This window comes from Puma concolor, chromosome B1 (assembly GCF_028749965.1).
Source record: "Puma concolor isolate L17-30 chromosome B1, mPumCon1.1.hap2, whole genome shotgun sequence".
Taxonomy (NCBI): domain Eukaryota; kingdom Metazoa; phylum Chordata; class Mammalia; order Carnivora; family Felidae; genus Puma; species Puma concolor.
In genome coordinates this window covers 19,890,756-19,910,273 of record NC_141670.1, presented here as the reverse complement: position 1 = coordinate 19,910,273, position 19,518 = coordinate 19,890,756, and the positions used below count along the sequence as shown (strand labels likewise).

At 36.1% G+C, this 19,518-nt stretch overlaps 1 pseudogene; it reads right to left on the bottom strand.

The window, feature by feature from the left end:
• Nucleotides 1-18,384: 18,384 nt before the first annotated feature.
• LOC112869918 (small ribosomal subunit protein eS6 pseudogene) lies at nt 18,385-19,142 on the bottom strand (annotated as a pseudogene).
• Nucleotides 19,143-19,518: the final 376 nt, after the last annotated feature.

Below are 19,518 nucleotides of genomic sequence, written 5' to 3'. Positions count from 1 at the left end.
GGAGAGACAGAGTGTGAGCAGGGGAGGGGCAGAGAGAGGGGGAGAAACAGAATCCGAAGCAGGCTCCAGGCTCTGAGCTGTCCGCACAGAGCCCGATGCAGGGCTCGAACTCACAAACCGCGAGATCGTGACCTGAGCCGAAGTCGGATGCTCAGCCGACTGAGCCACCCAGGTGCCCCAGTTTTCTCTCTTCTTCTTTTTGTGATCTAAACATATATACTCATTGGGATTCCATTGTTGCCCTGTTCTCATGTACTCTTCATATCAGGGCTTTGTCACCTTACATGGCTTCCAGTCACTTCTTTGAGGGTAACTCACATCTATGTCTTCTTCCCTGATCTCTCTTCTAAATTGCAATCTTGTCTTTTTTTTTTTTTTCTCCACATTTGGGATTTCCCATTTATTCTGAAAATTGTCTGCTCTTACTACTTTACTTTTATAACCTCAGGTATGGTAAACTCATTTTTATGTGACATCAATTCTAAATTTGAGGCTCTACATGCCTGAGAATAGTTTAAAGGTCCTTGGGCCATTTCCTCCTATTCCCACCATGATGGCAGGATTAATAATGGCCTAGTTTGCACATTCATTATGAACCTACCAGTTTACTTATATCACTTCTTAGCTCAGGAATTAACAATGATTCCCTAGGGGTGCTTGGGTGGCTCAGTCAGTTAAGCGTCCAACTTCAGCTCAGGCATAATCTCATGGCTAACAAATTTGAGCCCCGCATCGGGCTCTATATTGAGAGTTATGCCTGGAGCCTGCTTTGGATTCTGTGTCTCCCTCTCTCTCTGCCCCTTCCCCGCTTGCACTCTGTCTGTTGTCTTCCTCAAAATTAAACAGACATTAAAAAACATTTTTTAATTAAAAATAAAAACCAATGGCTCCTTAACTCCCAGTACAAATAAAAAGATAACATGGTTTTTATTAATGTGTGAACTTGCTTTTTAATAAAATGTCATTTTTATTTTTAATGAGATTTAAATTCACCATTTAAATAAAAGTAAGAAATTTTCACTTTTAAGCCTGGTGTCAATTATTTTCAAGTTTTGTTAAGCATATATTATTCACACAAACAAATGGATGCAGACACACACCTACACCCATCTAAACAAATAATTTGTTACTCCTAAAATTGATTTAGTGTTGTTCCAGAATGTCCTCATTAAGTTCTTTCTTTCCTTCCTTTGTCCCTCCCTTCCTCCCTTTCTTGTTTCTTTCCTTTCTGCCTTTCTTTCCCCTTCTTCTTACCTTTGTTTACATGTTTAAGAAGTTTGTTAGGATCTTTGCTTACCTATTCATTTTTTATTAATTTAACTAGTTGACACACAATATTATGTTTCTGTGTATAACATGGTGATTCCAGTAGTCTCTATGTTCTGCTATACTCATCATAAGTGTGGGTACCATCTGTCACCATATAACACTATTAAAGTACCACTGACCATATTCCCTATGCTCTACTTTGATCACTGTGACTTACTCAGTCTACAACTGGAAGTCTGTGTCTCCCACTCCCCTGAACCCATTTGGCCCATTCTTCCCCCATCTGCCCCTCTTGCAATGATGTGTACTTTAAGAACATGAAAACTTAAGTTTTCAGGGACACATTATAAATCTATTTTTCTACTTTCTGTTTTGACTAATCTGTGAATATCAAGTAGCAAAATCATAAATGATATTTAATGAATGATTTTTATTATAAAAGTCATAAGCCCACAAATCGGCCTTATAAAAAGTTTTGAATAACTTTGAAACATCACCTTGTAAACACTGTTATATCCATGTTATTTCAATTTTACCTGAAATCTGTTAGCTATTAGTTCACAAAGTATTTCTGGCTTGGCATTTTTCCATTCCCCAAATTCCTGGAATATATGGAAAACAGTATATATCCTCTTGCTGGAGTAAAATTAATCTGATTAACTGTAGCCCAACATTAATTTAATGGTTAGCAAACAGATTTGGCTGAAGTGCCTCTCTCAAACTATCAACCTCAGTCTTAGTAGTCTTATCACAGAACTTTAGGTGAATAAATAGACAAGCAATCTTATGCTTTGTTATCTGATATCTTCTCATGATATTTCTGCTTCTGTTATCATTTCTATATTAGTTCTATCTATTGTAGCATCAATTGGTTCCTAAACTCTTAGATTTAAGTTTATTAAAATTTCAAAACAAAAATTGGGACACCAACACAAGGTCAAGCGATTTTTAATTTTAGAGTTAGAATACGAAAATTTAAATTAAATACATTCTTCTCATGTCACAAAGTCTGTCTATCATCTGTCTATCATCTATATTTATTTTTCTGGAAGACTATTGATATTCCCTGGAAGAGGATGCCCTATTAGCTTTCTTTTACATTCATAATTTTTTTTTCTTTCTCACTAGTCATCTCTTGTTTATTCTTTTTCTAGCAAACAATGTCTCGCTTTCATTCTTCCCTGGGAAGCTTTTTCTATCCTACTAATTTGTAGACTTCCTTTCCATTATGCCTGTCATAACTGCAGTTAAACAGATTTTGTAAATAAACAATCTTAATTGGAACTAATTTATCCCTGAGTGAGAAAATCTTGGTATTTCTACAATATACAAAATGGCTAAAAGTGACAAAAAATAGGTACTAGAGAAGTCTGATGGAATGAACTGTTTCAGAAATATTTATTTCTTTGGATTGCATTGTAATTATCTATATATTCAAAATATATATCCAAAAGAATTAGAAAAAAGCTTCAGTCATTCTAATTTTCTTCAATTTTTAAAAATACCAGTGTATCAAGATTCTGTGGGATTTATATATGTGTGTGTGTGTGTGTGTGTGTGTGTGTGTGTGTATACATGCACACACAAATACAGCTAGCCAAATATTAAGTAACTTCAAACTTTCTCCTGTTGCACTGAGGTTACCTCATGCTAGAGAAACGGTGGTACTTTTCCTTCATTTATTAGTCAGTGGTGGAGAAATCCAGAGCAAGCATTAAAATTTTGCCGTAAGTATGCCAAACTAGGTTACCAAACAAATACAAAAATCTCAGTAGTACCTCTTTTCTATCATTGCAGACCATTAGTTGTCTCTTAACAGAATGGTGCTAGAATGACATAATCAATATTTAGGCCTATCAAAAGATCCTCAAATACGTTGTCCAAGCATTCCAAAAATATGTATTGTGCACCCTACTCCCCAGGCTGGAAATAAAATGGTAGACGAGATAGTTAATATAACTATGTTGATATTGGTCAAGCTCATACTCTAGATATATAATAAACAAGGAAATAGGGTAGAAGGAAGAGAATAGAATAGTTGTTGCTTGTGGTGAGTTCTTTGAAGCATATAAAAGGGAGGACTAATTTCTATTAGGAGATCAAGGACAGCTTCTTGGCTGTGCTGACATGTAAGCTGAGATCTGATTGATGAGTGCAAGCAGGCACATGGTACCCTTCAGGCAGAGGGAACAGGAGGCACAGAGGTTTGCTGAGACAAACGGTTGGGAACTGAGTGGAGATGGTTGTGATTTGAGATGCTCAATGCACAAAAGGGTGGACAGAAATGAGGCCAAGGTCAGAGTGAGAGATAAGAGAATTGAATGAACAGGGCCTTTCAGGCCCAGAGAGAGTTTCCGTTAAAGACTTTGGCTTATTTTTCTGGGTTTGTGCCTGCAGAAGCACATTCCAGAGAATTAGGTATATTGAATGCCTTTATGCTCATATACATGTGATTAACGTATGGTATAGACTGTTGGAGGGGCAAGAAAAGTGTTTTCATGAAGCAGCAAAGCCAGTTTAATGCCTTCTGTCCCCAAGCATCACAAATGAGATTAAAAAATGGGTTCTTTCCATGAGATTTGGTTTACAATAGCTCGCAAACCATGCGTGGAACCCTGTTTAATGATTAAGTACAACCTGGACATTTGAATCTCAATTATAAAACCCCCGTGGACTATTTAGAGAGTTCACACTGGTTGTTTAATCACAAAAATGCAAATTATTCTAGAGTTTTAGAATTATAATTTCTTCAGGGTGATACTTAGAGAAAAAATAATGAACAGTGTTTGAACACAAGAACTTTTAGGAATATAAGACAAGTTTTATCTTCCTTCCTTCCTTCCTTCCTTCCTTCCTTCCTTCCTTCCTTCCTCCCTGCATCCCTCCATTCTTCTTCCTTCCTCCCTCCCTCCCTCCCTCCTTTCTTTCCTTCTTTCTCTTTCTCTCCCTGTCTTCAAAAAATATACCTATTGGAGATTTATACTCAGTGAAAAAGCTTCAATATATTAGTAATATATCATCAGTCTGAAATAGATGAAATATAGTTTTAGAAAAAATCTGTTTATTTGGAAATATAATATTATCAAAATGTAATAAATATAGAATGGGAGCCTCCCTGCTCTCCTCTGTTTCTACCTGTGCCTTATTTGAATTACAGTACATACACACAGTGGCATAACTCCACTCCCAAGGGGTCGTGTTGCAAGTGTGCGCATAATCGTGGTTTAAGTTTGGCGTTCCTGGGGATAGGGAGACTGGATTTAACCAATGTGTTAAATCCAGGGGAGTGAGAAGTGTGTGACGGATTGAAAGTGTGTTTATTGATATTGTCAAGAATCTGGCAAAAAGCCCTATCATCAGGAGTCACCAGACAGCGAACGCACTCATAGAATTTGGTTCTAAAATCACAATCATAAAGGACAAGATTCCTTTTGGAGTGTTGAACTTTAGGTTTGGGAACTCATTAGAAACTCCTTTCACTTCTCAAGTCAGTATGCTTGCTAAGGCTGGAAGTATCTGCAACCAGTTTTCAAATAATTTTGTTTCCTGACCATTTTTTTTTTAAATAGACTGAAAATATCCACATGTTAATTCCCGCCCCCAACCCCCCACCTTTTCCTGCCGTTAGGTAATTTGAGAACATACACCTGATTCAAAACTTTTTTTTTTTCGTTTTATACCTGCAATGAGACTAAACAAGCGTTGAGCTATTTCATCTAGAGCCAAATAGTCCCCCTGTGTTCAGGTGTAATTGCCACAGGTAAAGACTGTGCCATAATGAGGGGCATTAGCATTTAAGTTTAACAAGGTAAAGACTGTAAAGATATTTCATGATCCAAATGAAAAATCACTAAGAAGGGCTTGCTGAAGAATTAAAATGGCTATAAAAATTAACCCAAGAAATTGGAACAAGGAACAGTGTGTTTCAGTGAGATAGATAGCAGGAGGTAAGGGAATCCAGGGGAGTATAGAAAAGCTAGAGGTCTGGACTCTTAAGCTAATGGGGATACCTCTATCTTCTTTCCTCCCTCCTTCCCTTCCCTCCCTTCCCCTCCCCTCCCCTTCTCTTTCTTCCCCTGTCTCTCTCAGTCTCCATCTTCTACCTCTATTCTTGCTCTCACACGGTAGAATAATATCATGTTCTCTAAAAATTCTACATTGCCTTTCAAGTAACATCCTACTTACCTATTTCAAAGTCCTACATCTCCTAATACAGCAAACTTAGAAATGTAAATTTGCTTTGCCTATTACACAGATGCCCAGTCATCATAAGCCATTTCTTTACATAAATTATTTTTTTCTGAATTCTTTCCTGCTAGCCAACTCCAAAGGGCTGTTGTGTGTGTATACAAAAATTATAAACATATATATACACTTAATTTTACAATTAAATATAGTTATAGTACTTCTTCACAGTACATTATACTTCTTTAATTTTCTATATTTCTTTCTACTCAATTAGTGCCTGAAAGGCAGGTACTATATTTAGTATGTTTACTCTTGTGTCCAAAGTGTCCATCTAGCACAGTGCCCAGGCTATAGAAGGCGCAGATCAACATTTGTTTAACTAAAATCTTAATTAATTGAAGAAAATTCAGGAAGTGAAAAATAATGTAAAAGAAAATGAAAAAAAGGAATGAGTTTGTAGTCTTACCATCCAGAAAACTTTAATTACAAATCTTATGTACAACTCCACATTTCCATATGATGTGATTCACTGTCTTACCAATACAGTTTTGATTATATTTTGTCTCATAATGTTTCTTTTTGAGATGCACAAGTTTTTCACATTAACATCACCTGTTCCTTAAGATGTTTTATTTTTTTAATTCCCCCTAAATGTATTATTCTTCATATTTTTTTTACCTTCATATATATTTGAAATTTTTTCTCTTCTCTCTTTTAGCATGTACACACACCCCACATACACAATTTGGAGATACAATTTGTTTTAAATATTTTGCATTGATCATTTTTTTTCTACGTATTTTTCAACCAGTGTTTTCTCTCTAGGTTTTCTACTGTGTCCCCAAATCATCGGAAAGAGTTCCAGTGACTTCCCTATGTGTCTGTCCTATTGAGCTATGCATGTCTTGACTCCTTACCGTAGAAACTAACATGGCAGCACCAGTGCTGATGTTTTTGTTTTGTTCAGACCTATAGCTGTGTGGGTTTTGTGGGGAAAGTGGGTTTCTGGGATTTGGGGTAGCTGTAATTCTTTTAAGTAATACACAGATTTCAGGATAGCAAAACTTCTGTGTACATGCAGAAGAATTCCCTTGCACGTTTTTATTTTTTTCTCCTCAAGATGAGCTGCCAGTTCTCCCTGTAATAGCCTCAAGTTTTTGTTTGATGTCCTTATTTTTTTACATCACATTTACATTAATTTCATATTTTGTTGATCTTTCTTTCTTTCTTCTTTCTTTCTTTTTTTTTCTTTCTATCTTTCTTTCTTTCCTTCCTTCCTTCCTTCCTTCTCTCTTCCTTCCTTTCTTTCTTTCTTTCCTTCCTTCTTTCTTTCTCTTTTTCTTCCTCTTTCTTTCTTTCTTTCTTTAATCTTTCTTTCTTTCTTTTTTCCTCTTTCTTTCTTTTTTCCTCTTTCTTTCTTTCTTTCTTTCTTTCTTTCTTTCTTTCTTATCTTTCTTTCTTTCTTTTTCCTCTTTCTTTCTTTTTTCCTCTTTCTTTCTTTCCTTCCTTCTTTCTCTCTTTCTTTCTTTCTGTCTTTCTTTCTTTCTACCTTTCTTCTTTTCTTTTCTTCTCTTCTCTTCTCTTCTCTTCTCTTCTCTTCTCTTCTCTTCTCTTCTCTTCCCTTCCCTTCCCTTCCCTTCCCTTCCCTTCCCTTCCCTTCCCAGACTTTAGTTCTTGGATCTAGTGATTACATTTCCCACATACTCATTCTTTGCTTTGGCCAAGGGTGTGGTGTCAAAGTTTTTTTTGTTGTTGTTGTTGTTTTGGGTTTTTTTTTTTTTTTTAAACTTTTTCTTCCCTGGCTAGAACTGAAGTGATATTGTCCTCCTTGAAAAAGACTTCTGAAGGCTTTTGAGGCCCCCATGACAACACATTTGGGAATATCCTAATTTACCCACCCAGTTTTGTCTCCTGTACAGTTCTTCAGAATCAAGTTGCTCTAGAGTGTTTTTTTCTTATCTTTTTAAATGTTTATTTATTTTAAGAGAGAGAGAGAGCGAGCAAGCAGAGGAGGGGCAGAGAGAGAGAGGGATACACAGAATCTGAAGCAGGCTCCAGGCTCTGAGCTGTCAGTACAGAGCCCATCGCAGGGTTCCAATCTCCAAACCGTGAGGTCATGACCTGAGCTGAAGTCTGATGATTAACCGACTGAGCCACTGAGGTGCCCCTTTTAGCTCTTACTTTTAGGCCATCATCATCTCATCCAGATTTTCTTCTTTCTTCTCTTCTTATTATGTCTTTATAACAAAAGTGGGGTTTCCCCCTAACCTGTGTAAAACTTTTCCTTGGTTCCTTATGGCTGTTGAGATAAAGTTCACATTCTTCATGTATGTTGTATGAGCTCTCACAATAGTGCAATCTTTCCTTTCTAGCAGGCTATTTCCTCCCTCTGCATCTCAATCTCTGAACTTCAACCGCACCCAAATATTTTCACTTTTAGAATATCTCACCCTTTTAGGACTTTGGATGTGGTCATATCTTTTCTGAAACTAGAATGCTAAATTCAGTCATCCTCAAACCAGCAGCCAGTTTCCCCTCAGTATTTCATCTTGCAAACATCTCTGACTTGATAATCATGTCTTAGCTCAGACCCTCCTACTCTTTTTAAAAGCCTTTTTTTTTTTTTTTTTTTTTTTTTTTTTTTTTTTTTTAACAAAGTACTGCTAGATAACCTCCTATGGACACAGTAAGTCATATGCACTTACTTACCTTACTACCCATAGCACTACGCTCTGTTCATTTGTCTTTGTTTCTCATATAGGTTCATCATACAGAAAATCATTCTCTGGTGTTCTCTTACCAAAGGGAAGTATATATGGACATTTAAGATATAATCATTTTTGTGGTTCGATTCTATAATTTTACAATAAATGTTGCACATATTTCTGTATTAATTTCCCAAAGTGTGTCTGAAAATACCAGTTCCATGAGGAAGTCTCAGCAATTACTCATCACTTAGGATGTGATTACTCATCACAATGAATAACAGTGTATTCAAAGTACAAAAAAAGATCCTAAAATACAGAAACCACTTTAGCAGTTAAGTCAGATTTTGAAAATTTATTAAAAATACATTTTATTATAGGGTTTGTCCCTTACGTTACCTGTTAGTAGCATCGGAGTAAATCCTGAGGCATGGACTTTGGGAAATGTTGTTTAGAAGATGCCTCTTATCCAGGCTTTATGTGGGTCGTTTATTTTGTCTGATTATTTTCTCTTGAAAAAGGGCAAGTCTGCAGACACCAAATGTTTGCTGACAGATAGGGTAAATACATTCTCCTTGTTTCCCAATACTATCCACGATTAGTTTCAACACTTTTTCTCAGATGCTCAGCTGGCAGTTTGAAGATTTGTGTAGTTTCTGTGGTGTTCTCTGTTGTCTAACAGAAAGTTGTTTTTCTATAGCACATCTTCTGAACTGAGGAGGAAATTCCGGGCTTAGTTAATTTCAACTTTTATTTTTGTGTTACTTAAGCCTGCTTTTCTTTGCTTCTTCTTTCCCTGTTTCATGCCTTACCCTGTAATTATCTGATGTTATTTTACCTCATTTTCCACCCTACTACCATGAAATTTGTGTACTCTATATTATTTTTATTATCCTCCTTATATCTTAAAAATACAAGCTTAACATTAAACTTTCTTAACAAGGTGAATATCCACTATAAATTTTCCACACACCTTAGGGGATTCAGAGTACTATAATTCCTTCCTTTTATATCTGTGTTTTTATAGTCCAGTATTTCATTTTGACCTAAATTTTATTTCACCAATTTATTTTTCTAGTTTTCTTTATACTCAGTGCTGATTTTTCCCATAATTTCTTTTTACATTTTACTCCATCCATTTCAATCAAGAGCTCTTTATTTTATTATTTTTAACAAGGATCTATAGATAATAAAGATTTTGGCCTTTGAATGTCTGAAAATAACTTTGTTCACACTGTTTTTGAAAGTGGGTTTTAAATAGGATTCTCACTTTTTTTAAAAAAAAGTGCATACATGCTGTTTTTGACAAGAACACTATTATTTTTAATTTTTCAATGTTTATTTTTGAGAGAGAGAAAGAAAGCTGGAGTGCACGTGAGTGGGGGAGGGGCAGACAGAGAGGGAGACAGAATCCAAAGCAGGCTCCAGTGGCTGAGCTGTCAGCACAGAGCCAGACCCTGGGCTTGAACTTGTGAACCAGGAGATCATGACCTGAGCTGAAGTCTGACTCTTAACCGACTGAGCCCCCCGGGGCGCCCCAAAAACACTATTTAGAGTCTGTTTGTTGTTACTTTAAGCAATTACTAAGTTACCAAATTACTTTAAATAATTACTGAGTATTTATTTCTCTCTGCTACTTTTTCAGGTTTTGCCCTTAATTTTCTGATCTCATAGCTTCTGCCCTTGGGCACATTTGGCACCTACACCTTTGCGTGGCACAAGCTTGTACACTGATCTTTCATAGTTGTCTCTTTCTCTTATGATACTCTATTAAAGCATCGATGCATTACAATTTCTGTGTTGTCATGGTTTAATGCAAGTATTTATGTTTGGTGTACAAAGTATAAAATTTATAACTGAGAAGCATATGATAATTAATTTTTTCAATATTATACTTCATATCAATATTGTTAGAATTGTGATTAGAAATCCAAGTATTTAGATTAGAGAATTTCCCACTCAGTCAAACAGCTTCACTGTTAAGTGATTTGCCTAGATGTTTCCAGGGAGTAATTCACATATTAAGTGTTGGAACAGGATTCAATAACCATTTCTGGACATGGGGGCTAATCCAAAACAAGCAATGAGCCATGAGTTAAAATATATTGGAACTCAATACTGCTGACATGTTTGATTTGTCCGATCGCAATTCATTCATTATCAGTAAACATTTATAGAACATATGCTAACTACATATGATGAGTGCTATGTTAGGTATTGGGAATATGACTGTGAATATGACTCAGACTCAAATTGTTGCTAGTCTAGTTAGAAGAGAGTTCAGGGGCTTAAACAGTTAAGTCACCGACTTTGGCTTAGGTCATGATCTAAGGTTCATGAGTTTGAGCCCACGTGGAGCTCTCTGCTGTCATCACAGAGCCTGCTTTAGATTCTCTTTCCTCCCCCACCCCGTTCTGCCCCTCCCCTACTTTCACATGTGCTCTCCCTCTCTCAAAAATAAACATTAGGAAAAAAAGTATAAAAAAAAGAGAGTTCAAAAAATCATAGTGTTTGGCAAGTAATAAATAATATTAAGTGAAAAAATGTGGGGTAAAAAAATGATACATTACAGCAAGCTTTTAAAAGTTTTAAAAAATTTTCTTGATATTTTCATCTCAGGAAACCTTTATGCTCACAAAAAATGTTGAAGATCCCAAGTAGCTTTGGTTTATATGAATTCTCTTATTTCCTTCCTTATTCAATCTTTTGTAGTTTTTTTTTGAATTAAAAAATATGAAAAAGAGCAAACCTCCCACAAATATGTACTTAGAAATGAGAGAAATATTTAAGTAGACTTTGAAAGTGAAATGGTATTTTTTGTGGATAATACATTTTAACTGGACAAGTAGTAGTTTCTTAAAGGTTGTTGCAACATGGAATCTGAAATCATTGATAGGAATTTTTCATACTGTTATATGAAAATCCATTGCTTCATGTTGTACGTTGAATGGCTCTTTTACTAATGTATGATCTTGGAAAATATTGGTTTGTTGAGTTATACACATATTCCTAATAACATTTAATTATACCACATGAAAAATTGCATTTTTTCATATCACCACCAATCTTACCAGAAAAGTAATTACTTTGAGGCTGTAAAGCCCAGAGTGGTGGTTGTGTGCTTTCTAAAATTTTCATTTTCAGTTGGAAGTTTGAATTTTATCATTGGCAACAAGTTTGTCTACTGTTTCCCTTACAATGTTAGCTTTTCTGTGCTCATCTTTGAAAAAAAAATTTTTGTTGTTGTTGTTGTTAAATATTCAAGTCTGAATAAATGATTTTCTGTTAGTCATGGTGCTCCAGGATAACAGTAGTTGGTTCTAGTCACATCTCAAACCGTGGTGCAAATGCTTCTCCTTGAGACAGCTCTCTTCATTTGCTGCACAACAGAAGAGCTTTATGTAATTTTCTCATTTCATCACACAGAATATTTTTTAAATACATACTTCTGGTTTGAGATTTAATAAAATTAATAAAAAAAACCACTGCTTCATCAAGGCCATTTTAAGTAAAAAAGCCTTCCTCTTTTTCCCCACTGGAAGATGTGACCGTAAAGAATACAGTAGTATGAATTGAGGCCATTTTCTGGATTTGGGCTAAGGAGATAGGAGCTTTACTTATCCTCCCTGGAGCACGATATTTGCAAATGTGAACATGCTGAAAAATAAAAATAAAACCTTAACATTAATAAAAATAAAATCTTAACATTATTTATTATGAAAATAAGTTTGATCTCATGAATCCCCTGAGCATTGAAGACCTTCTTTGGTCCTCTCATAGATCACACTTTCAAAACAAGTGATATGATTGTAAAGATGTGAAACACTTAGAAAAAGGGCAAAGAAATATAATATTTTTAAGCATTATTTTCTCTTGATGGTAAAATTATGGATGACAATTTGCCTTTAAAATTTTTTTTAAATATTTATTTACTTAGAGAGCAAACATGTGCAAGTGAAGAAGGGGCAGAGAGACAGAGGGACAAAGAGAATTACAAGCAGAGCTGGGTGTGGGGCTTGATCCCATGAACTGTGACATCAGGACCTGAGCTGAAATGAAGAGTCAGGAACTTAATCAACTGGGCCACCCAGGCACCCCAACCTTTACAATTTTTTTTAAATATATTTTTCAGTGTCCTGTTAAGAGTTCATATTACTTTCAAAAAGAAGAAAAGAATATCATGCTTCATATTCCTGTCTGTAAAACGGTAGGCTTCAAAATAGAAGACAAATTTAGCAAAAGACATTTTTTCTAAATATGGAGGATATTTGGGCATGTTTTGGCCAAAAGTAAACTAATACGGAGGTGGGTGAGTCTAAGGATACAGAAGAAGAGGGTAGCATCAAACAAAAAGGAGGAAAAAAATTCCAGGCCACACAAGGGGAAATGAGACCAAAGCATGTATGTAGTCCATTTACACAGACATATGATTCAAGACTGTGGTAAGACCAGTGCTCCTACCTACATTCTTTTCAGATGATCTTAGGGGAAATAAATGGGCTGAATGTCCATTGAACATGTATGTCACAGAACTGGGGTATCGAGTAGGTAACTATTCAGGACAGTTTATGTCATATGCCGGGTCTAAAAGAAAGGAAAATGGGGACTCCTTATTCAAAAATTAATAATTTCAAGATAGTGATATCAGATTGCAAGGGTGACACCCTTCAGAGGGGAGGGCACCATTGTTGCAGCAATAGTATGCAGCAGTCGCATACTCACAAACATGCACTACCTCTGATAACCTGAAAGTGTTTTAAAGCTCAAATTCTAAGGCCCAGGTATTGTCCCCCCAGGAAAAAGTAAAATATTTTCCCCCAGAAATATAATAAATCTAACAATAAGATGCCAGGGGCACCTGGGTGGCTCGGTAGGTTAAGCATCCAACTTTGGCTCAGGTCATGATCTTGTAGTTTGTGAGTTTGAGCCCCGCATCAGGCTCGCTGCAGTCACCACAGAGCCCACTTTGGATTCCTCTGTACCCCTCTCTCTCTACCTCTACCCCTACCTCTGAAAATAAATAACCTTTAAGAAATAAATATTTTTTTTTAAAAATAAATAAAACAACTGGATGCTGCCAAATATGGTCTACTTATTTTCTTGCTTCTTGGAATTTTCAGTATACTTTACAAATATTGTAACTTCATTTGTAGAAATGAAACTTCAGAGAATCACCCTTCTACATGAGTACTTCTAAACTTGACATGATGTGTTTCTAGGTTTCTTTATTAAATATTTTCTTAATTCACCCCTTTAAGGTTTAGTGTTGTCGGTCATTTTGGCAGGCATTTCCAAATGTAGCACTGAATATTGTATCTTCAAATATAATTGTTTAGTTGTGTCATAACACCAAATAGGTAGAAGTGTCTTTTGTGAGTGAATAAGTATAAAGATTTGCAGAAAATTAAGTAATCACATAAATTTTCATTAATAAACCAAAAAAGGAAATAGTATATTCAAATTTGTTTGAAGTTGCATTTTAATTTATGCATTTTTCTAAAAATTATTTTCTGCTTCTTTTCCTTTACGAAAAAGGTGTTTGGAGTCAAGTCATGTTGTTTTCTGGTAGCTCATGCACAAAATTTCCTTATTTCCAAGGACAAAAAAATCATTACCATGAAATGGTGATAAATGAAACGGTATTCTTATGTCGATCCCATGCCCTTTTGGTATGTAGTGAACCATTTTAGTCTGATGGCAGGTGTATATTTTCTAGCTATATTTTCTTTAATAAAGGTATATTTTTAAAATTCAATAACCACATTTATTCAATCCAGATTCATCATCCTTTTGTCTACTTTTTTAGGTTAATAATATTTGTATATGACTCACATGCAAATTTTCAATAAATAAATAAATTTTAATAATAGCAGTTCTTTGAAATGGCACACAATTTGATGTATAACTATTTCACAATAGGAAACAGTGTTGGGTTTCAGCAAGAAACCGTGTTTAATTACTATTGAGATATCTTCATTTAAATTTTATTCAGTCAAACCCATCTAAGAAATCTACACAATATTTTTCTAAAGTTGTTTAAAAGTGAAGGATACATTTGTGAAATTGACTTTTAGTTTAACTAGAATAGATCTTCATTTACTTCCTCATGTAAGCTTAACCTATTTTTGATTCAAATTCATAGATTAGGTTTATACAACTTAAACTAAACCAAAACTCAAGCATTCATTAATTTTTCTAAGACATTTTATTTCAATTAACAAACACTGCATAGTGTTTACTATGTAATAGGCTCGTCTAAGCTTTTCATAAATAGTAATTCATTTGCTTTCCACAACAAACCCAGAATAAAGATACTACTATAATTCTCGTTTCACAAATGAAGCCCAAAGAAGCTAAGAGGCAGTGTAGATGGAAGCCAACAATAACTACTCTGTCCTATTAGAATCCAGAATAGTGTTTTCTTTAGCAAGTGAGAAAGAGTATGAGAAGAGGGGTTCCTGGGACACCCACGCCATTCTTTTTTGGATGTGGGTGCCGGTTACCTAGGTTTGTTCACCTTGGGGAGATGTGTTGGGTTGTACACTTAAGGCAAATGTACTTTTCTCTCTATATAGTAGCATATATATTTTTATACAGTATTCTTCAATAAAATGTTGAGGAAAGAAAGAGGTCAAATGTCTTGTTCCAGGTCATACAAATTATTAATGGCAAGACCAGGATTGGAACATAGGCTTGTCTAGGTTCTTAACCACCGTTGTGCCAGATACTCTGAGATATTGGTATTTTGCTCTTTGGATTATCTACCTCTGGTCCTTTCCTGTCCCTCCATCTCAGTAGGAATGCCCCTTGTGTTTCCTAGTCTCAGGGATCTTTGCATAGCTGAATCAGAATTTTAGGAAGGCAACAGCTCTTTGTGAATTTGTTTTTTCTGTTTGTAAAAGCTTAAAAACATTGAAAAAGTAAGTTATCAAGAAGGGAAATAGAAGAGATTGTCTTTCTGTATTCTCAAAGAGTAGGATAATCTCAAATACTGGTAAGGAAATGTAGGATAATCCCATACTTTCTAAGGACCTCTTCCCCCATCAAAGTAGTATTCAGAGATGGTAATAAGACTTCACTAGGAATGGGTATTGGCAAAACTAAGGACACTGAACCCATGCCCATGATATTCACAGCTTTCTACAGATCTCTGTGGTCAAGTGAAGGAGAAACAAAGGACTTTTATGGGCCAGTATGGCCTTGGTCAAGAAGATGTCACCAGTGACATATTGAGTAGATGTTAAATGCCTTTGTTTTACTCTCTAGACATTATTTGAGCCTCTAGATTATTTGAATCAGTTTTAATCATTTGTGTGTGTGTGGGGGGGGTGGTGTGTGTGTGTGTACAGAAAATCATTGCTCTGGAAAATTAAGGCATAAAAAAAGAGAAAAGTATTATATGACATAGAGGGATCTAGTAGGGAGAGAAAGTTCATCTTAACCGAGATTGTTGTTAGTTATTTTTCTAATAAATATTCCTCTGTTTGTCATGAAATAGTTAAAAAATTAAATGGATAACCAAGGTATCTGGTTTGAAATTAAAAAAAAAATAAATTCAATTTGGGGCACCTAGGTGGCTCAGTCGGTTGGGCATCAGACTTCAACTCAAGTCATGATCTCATGGGGCTCAGGTCATGATCTCATGGTTCATGAGTCTGAGCCCCACTTTGGGCTCTATGCTGACAGCTTGGAGCCTGGAGACTACTTTGGATCTTGTGTCTCCCTCTCTCTACCCCTCCCCTGCTCGCATGCTCTCTCTCTCTCTCTCTCTCTCTCTCTCAAAAATAAGTATTCAAAAAAAAAAAAAAAAAGAAATTGCCATTAGTATACTTGGAATAGGCCTTTTGCATTGACTTGGTTGTTTTATGCATTTTGTAAATACAGCAGCATTTCTGAGACTAAGTACAGGTATCCTCAATTTAAATTGGTTTTAAATAAGGGAGTTCTGGGGTTCCTGGATGGCTCAGTGGGTTAAGCACCCAACTCTTGACTTTGGCTCAGGTCATGATCTTATGGTTTGTGAGATTGAGCCCCACATTGGGCTCTGTCCTGACAGTACAGAGCCTGCTTGGATTCTCTCTCTTCCTCTCTCTCTGCCCTTCCCCTGCTCATTAGCTTGCTTTCTCTCTCTCTCTCTCTCTCTCTCAAAATAAATAAATTAACTTAAAAAAGAAGGGAGATCTAAATTTCTGGCAATCTTGAACATTTAATATGTTTTAAGCATATTATTTAAGGAGACTGATTTTAACAATCATAAAGAATACATTAAATCAACAGGCTAAATCATGCTATTGTGTGGCAATTTGAAAAAAAAGAAAGAAAGAGAATGGTAGATTTCCTCAGGCTGCTCCTCGTCACTAGGATATCACTGGGGAAAACAAGGTAGGAAACTAATTTTTTTTGTTTATTTTATTTATTTTGAGAGGGAATGAACAAGCAAGGAACAGGCAGAAAGAAGGAGAGACAGAGAATCTCAAGCAGGCTCCATTCTGTCATGGGGCTCTATCCCAGGAATCATGAGATCATGAACTGAGTCAAAATCAAGAGTTGGATGTTTGACTGACTGAGCTACCCAGGTGCTCTGAAGGTAGGCAATTATTAAAAGAGGATCATCATTTACACATATTGCAAATGTCATGACACTTCAGGGCTTATTCTAAGTCTGTGTACTCAGCATTGGAGTCTGGGTTGCTGCTTGTCAGCTGAAGCCAGCAGTAGTGGCTTCTGGCTAAGTTGAGAATTAATCGTTTATCTAGTCCAGGTCCAGAATCACCTCCTGTGGTGTATTCTCATAGCCCAGATGAATAAAATCACAAAAGCAGGAAGCACAGTGTAGAAAGTGGTAGAAATGCTCACGATGGCCTTTGGGAGAATCACTGCAAACTGTACACAATCGATTATTGTCTGGTCTTGGATTTTAAGCTCTCTGGGTGCCAAACTTTGCAGTTTTGACCATAAGAAGCATTTTTGTAGGTTTGTTTGTTTTGAAAAGCCAAAGTCCATTGGTGAGCCAAAGACAATGATTGTCTACAATAGACAACAGCTGTGATTGCATGGACTCCCACGTTACCTTTTCTGTGCCCAAACTGCTCCCGGAGCCATCTCTCTCTGTGCCCACTGAGCCTCTGACTCCTTTAACTTCCTGCATATCCCTGAGGTTATTAATCCTGCAATACAAGAATGTAAATTACTTGATTCTCTTCCACAAGAAGTACTTGGGATTCATATTTGCTTGAAGAGTATCAAGCCTTGATAAGCTCCTCTTCTCCCTATGTAATTCAAAATACATGAGCAGCACTGTACCAAATATGGGACTTTTATTAAATTTTTTTTTCCCTAGGAAATAAACTTTATGGATTTTATATGTAGGAGAATACTTTTTAGAGATGAATTTTCTATTTGGGCTTTTGTTCAAGTTTACTATTTTTGATATCATGTACAAGATCAAATAATTCAGACATATTTTATTGACATATAACCATATAACCTAGTAAAGTAGAAACCAAGATAAATCATTATGGCATAATAGTAGTGGGGATTAGAAAAGAACAAAATGACTTAATACTATTATTTAAAGAGAGAATACGGGCAACATTATATAAGTTATTTCATCTATATTCTGTCCCATTGCTTCAGTGAACCTGTTTTCACTATGGTCACCGCTGAGTTTCTAGGAATCATCTAATGGATGCTTTTTTTTTGGTCTTCTTTTACTTAATGTCTTGAAACAATTGACAATGTGGACACTCTTTATCTTGAAATTCCTTCCTCTCTTGCTTGTCATTCCCTCAGTTCCTCTGAATTCCATTCTTATTCTCTGACCACTCCCTCCTATGTCTATTCAGTAGATTTATTTAGCTCCACCCACATCTTAAATGACCCTATGTCCAAGGGTTGAGTCCTATACCATCTTTTCCTTCTGTTTATTGCTCTATTCAGGCAGTCTTGTTCATGTACAGTTTCTTTTATCTAGTAGTTTATAATGAAACCAAATTTGTGTTTCCCTCAAACACTTTTTCATGTGCTCTAGAGTCAATATAAAAATAGCTTTCAGACATTCTATTCCTCAGAGTCAACATTTCTAAAACGAAACTACTGACTTCCTGTGTCTCTGCTGAGTGCTTCTCTTTCTGTGTTTCTGCTCTCATTTTATGGCACATACACTGATACAATGGGCCCAACATTCATTCATTCTTTCATTTATTATTTATTGAGTCTGATCTTATTTATTTGTGACTCCTAGAAAATCTCCTTTTTGATAGGACTCCTACATAGAGGTAGAAGCTCTTAGGACAGCCTCTATCTCTTGGCCATCTGTTCTTGGAGTTTTTCTTTGGGCTTCTTCATTCTCTCGGCCAAAAGCTTAGCATATTCTGCAGCCTTTTCCTTATTTTTCTTAGTACGTTGCTTCTTCAAAGCAATATGCTGACATTTGTGTTGGAGGACAGGTGAAGTAACAAGATGCCGAAGATGCTTTGGTTCTAGGTTTCTTACCTTCTTTGTTTAGGGGCTTTCTCATAACATACTGGTAGAAATCATCTTCACAGAGATTAAAAGTTTGTCATTCTGCCAGCTCTTTTGGGCCCCAGGCAATGAGGCACAGTAGTATCAGTGAGTCCAGGAATGTCCTTCTCCACTTTTATTACAATGATCACACTGAGCACATTGTTAGCATCCACAGTGCAACCACAAATGGATTTGCACTTTCTTTCTCCAGTCCTTCTTGACTGGGAGCGGGAAGGCCCCTTACTCAGTAGCAGGTAGACATGGCCATAGGTCAAGACACCCTACTTTGTGGGGAAGCTTGGTTTGTCATCACCATCACTGATTCAGACCACATAACCCTTCCATTGTTCACCCAGAGCAACAGCAACAACCTCGTTGGCCGCACACTTCTCATAAAAGGTATGAAGTTTGCAATCTTCGTCCATAAGTGACTTTCTGACAGCCAGTAGCTGGGAGAGAGACATCCAGCTTCATCCTGAAGCAGGCTGCTGCCTCTGAGGCCCAACAAAAAAGAACAATATTAATGCCTTTTAATGAAATACTGTATTTTAGTCCCATTTTCACCCTCTCTATTCCCATTTTCACTGGCTTACTTCAGATCTTCTTCATTACTCATTTGACCATTACCAATTCTGATTATCTCACTCCATCCTGCCCTCCCCAATCCATCTTGCATAAGGCAGTAAGAGTGATCTTTCTAAAATGGTAAGTTGAAATCATTCCCTATGCTTCCTATCTCACTGGTTGCCACAGTCTATAAAATGTGATTCAAATTTCTCCCCATGGCACACATACATAGTAACAACCAGTACAAAAATAGTCATAAAATGTTCTTGTAAAATCAGATTTT